Genomic DNA, 3,183 nt, shown 5'->3' on the forward strand with positions numbered 1-3,183 from the left:
ATACTGTCCTTCTGCCCCCTTCTTATTCTCTGTCTCTTTAACTGGTGCTTTAAAATTCTATACATTGTTCCAAGTAATTTGGGAATTATTAAAAGACTTCTGGAAAAGATAGGAGGACAGATGATAATGTCTAGCTCACTCGTAGCAGCACCTTCTGAAGACTGCAAATGGGATGTCGTTCCTGGATCATAATCCTTGGACAAGCGACATGCGTGACAAAATGCGAGCATGCCCTTGGAGTGCCATGAATATATCACAAAGTCTGCTGGTATCAAATATCTTTGCATGCTTCACTGCGGCCATGTGTTTGGTCTGCTTGGGTAGGAAGTGTGTTGGATGCAGGATGTCCTGCTCATCTTGTGCAGGAGTTTGCCCTGTTTATAGACTGCTGCTCATTTCAGAGTAGTCACTCCTAAAGTAAAGAACACGGGGCATTGTTGCTTTCCCTATAGCTAGGAGTGCAGCTAGGACTGAAATAATCGCTACCCCAGTGTCTCAACTGGGAGTCCTATTCCAGCTTCCAGAACTTTCCAGAAGTAGTCCAATGAAGACAAGGGCAGAATGTGGTAAGTAAAAGGGCAGTGGGGATCCCGGTTGGAATGTAGGTTGAAAGTTCTATGAAGAAAGAAGACGGTCTACTGCACTTCTGCCACTAGGTGTAATCACTTGGAGTTTTAAAAAAACATTTTATTAATTATTCACTTTATATCCTGGTCATAGCTTTCCCCCTTCTCTCTCCCAGGTCCCACCCTCCCTCTCTGTTTCTTCTAACCCCCTCTTCTACTCCTCAGAGAAACAGAGTACCACTACCCAACAACCCCAGTATATGAAGTCACATTCAGGACTGAGAGCATTCTCATCCTCTGTGGCCTGGCATGGAAGCCCACCCAGGGGAAAGTGATCAAAAAGCAGGCCAAAGAGTTCCTGTCAAAGTCAACACTGATTCCCTTTAGTAGGGGACCCATATGAGGATCGAGCTGGCCTTCCATTTCAGCTGTGTAGGGAGCCTAGGCCCAGCCCATGCATGGTCCTTTGTTGGAGTTTCAGTCTCCACAGCCCCTTACCCCGGACCCATAGTTAGTTGGCTCTGTTGGTCTTCTTGTGGAATTTCCTGTCCTCTCTGAGTCTTTCTATTCCACCCCACTTCCCCAGCCTCTCTTCCATAAGCGTCTCTGTGCTCTACCCAATGTTTGGCTATAGGTCTCTGCAATTGTTTCCATCAGCTGCTGGCTGCATACACTGAGAGGACAGCTATGCTAGGCTACTCTGCAAGCATAACAGAGTATCATTAATAGTGGCAGAAGTTGGCTGTCTCCCATGGAATAAGTCTCAGGTTAGGCCAGGCATTGGTTGGACATTTCCTCAACTTCTGCTTTATTTTTGTCCCTGCATATCTTGTAGGCAGGGTCAGTTTTTATGGGTGGGTTTGTGTTTTCCTTCCTTGCACTAGGAGTCCTATCTAGTTAGAGGGTGGCCTCTTGGAAATCTTTATTCATGTTCAGAAGTGTAATATCTTTGTTTGGAAAGTATAAATTTAAATCTCTAAGAAATATATGAGGGGATTGGGTAGGCATTTCAATGGGTAAAGTACTTGCTGCCTTTGCGTGAGGACCTGAGTTCAAGTCCTCATACTCACATGAGTACTGCTTAGGAAGGATATCCTACCTGCAATCCTATCACTCTGGGGTTGGAGCCATCCATGGGCTCCTCGAGGCAAGTTACTAGCTATAGGTATATTAATTGAGTTAGAGAGTTCTGGATTCAATGGAGATACCATTATTCAATATAGAAATGGAAGACAGTAAAAATACTTGGGTATCACATGCATGTGCACACTTAAGCACATGTACCTGTGCACATAAAATATATATACACAGGCATACACACCATTTGCACAGACATAAACAAGGAGAAAGTAGAAAATGTGTTTAGGAATTTAATAATGTATTTCACATAGAAGTTTAATCATATCAAAGGAAAACGGTGACCATATAGTTTGATTTTGTTAAACTTATCTAATAGACATTGTAGCTGTTGTTATTATTACTGCTATAAATTAAAAGTCATGTTTTGATCTTTTGAAATCATTAAATTAAAAAATTGGAAATTCAGGGGATAGATGGCTACATAAAATCCTACTACTTGCAAGTCAAGGGGAGGGGACTAGTGTTAAAGTAGGAGGGAGGGAGGAACGGGTGGATACAAGGGATGAGATAACAATTGAGTTGTAATCTGAATAAATTAATGAAATAAAAAAGTGAAATGAATATATATATATATATATATATATATATATATATATATATATATATATATATATATAAAATTTATGGATAGATGGCCACCACAGCAGTGTCCAGTCAGTCCCAGCAGGTACAGAGGTTCAGTACGTCAGGACCTTTGCCATGCTTATGAGGCTCCTGATTAGATATGTGGCATTGAAGATGGCTATACCACTGCCCTTTATTTTAAACAGAATAAGCTAGAACAAGTGGAAAAGGAGTTGCTGCTATTAGGACAACTCCTGAAAGATCCCAAGATGTCTCTTGCTGTTCAAAATCCTTACACAAGCACTGCATCGAAGTGAAAAGCCTAAAGGCTATGACAACAAAGGAAAGATTTTCTCCACTGATGGTCAACCTCATGAATTTACTTGCTGAAACTGGTTACCTAAGAAACACCTAGGTAGTCATGTCTGCGTTTTCTACCATAGTGAGTGTTTACCTTGGAAAAGTACCTTGCACAGTGACCACAGCACCTCCTTTAGATGAAGTTGTTCTCTCTGAGTTAATGACAGTGTTGAAAAGCTTTCTGGGTCAAGGCCAAGTATTGATATTTGAAGTTAAGATGGACCCATCAATCATGGATGAGATGGCTGTTCGAATTGGGAGATATACATTGATATGCCTGGGAAGACCAAGATTCAGAAGCTCAGCTAGGGCATTTGGGAGATGGTCTGAAAGGCTTCCTCACCTGTGAAAGTTCTCTTACCTGGAACAACAATACAATGCTTCCTGAACAGACAATAAACAAACAAACAAATTAATAAATAACATTTCTTAAAAGTCAGAAGAAAGATACATGGCATAGATGGATAAAACTGATTTTAGAAGCTATAGATTATTGAATGGAAGCCCTAGTGGCAGGTGGAAGATACCCCCTTATCAGTTATTGGGCAAAGAG

At 41.3% G+C, this 3,183-nt stretch overlaps 1 pseudogene; it reads left to right on the forward strand.

The window, feature by feature from the left end:
* Positions 1 to 2,337: 2,337 nt before the first annotated feature.
* Positions 2,338 to 2,960, forward strand: LOC127206486 (ATP synthase subunit O, mitochondrial-like; annotated as a pseudogene).
* The last annotated feature ends 223 nt before the right edge of the window (positions 2,961 to 3,183 follow it).

This window comes from Acomys russatus, chromosome 23 (assembly GCF_903995435.1).
Source record: "Acomys russatus chromosome 23, mAcoRus1.1, whole genome shotgun sequence".
Taxonomy (NCBI): Eukaryota; Metazoa; Chordata; class Mammalia; order Rodentia; family Muridae; genus Acomys; species Acomys russatus.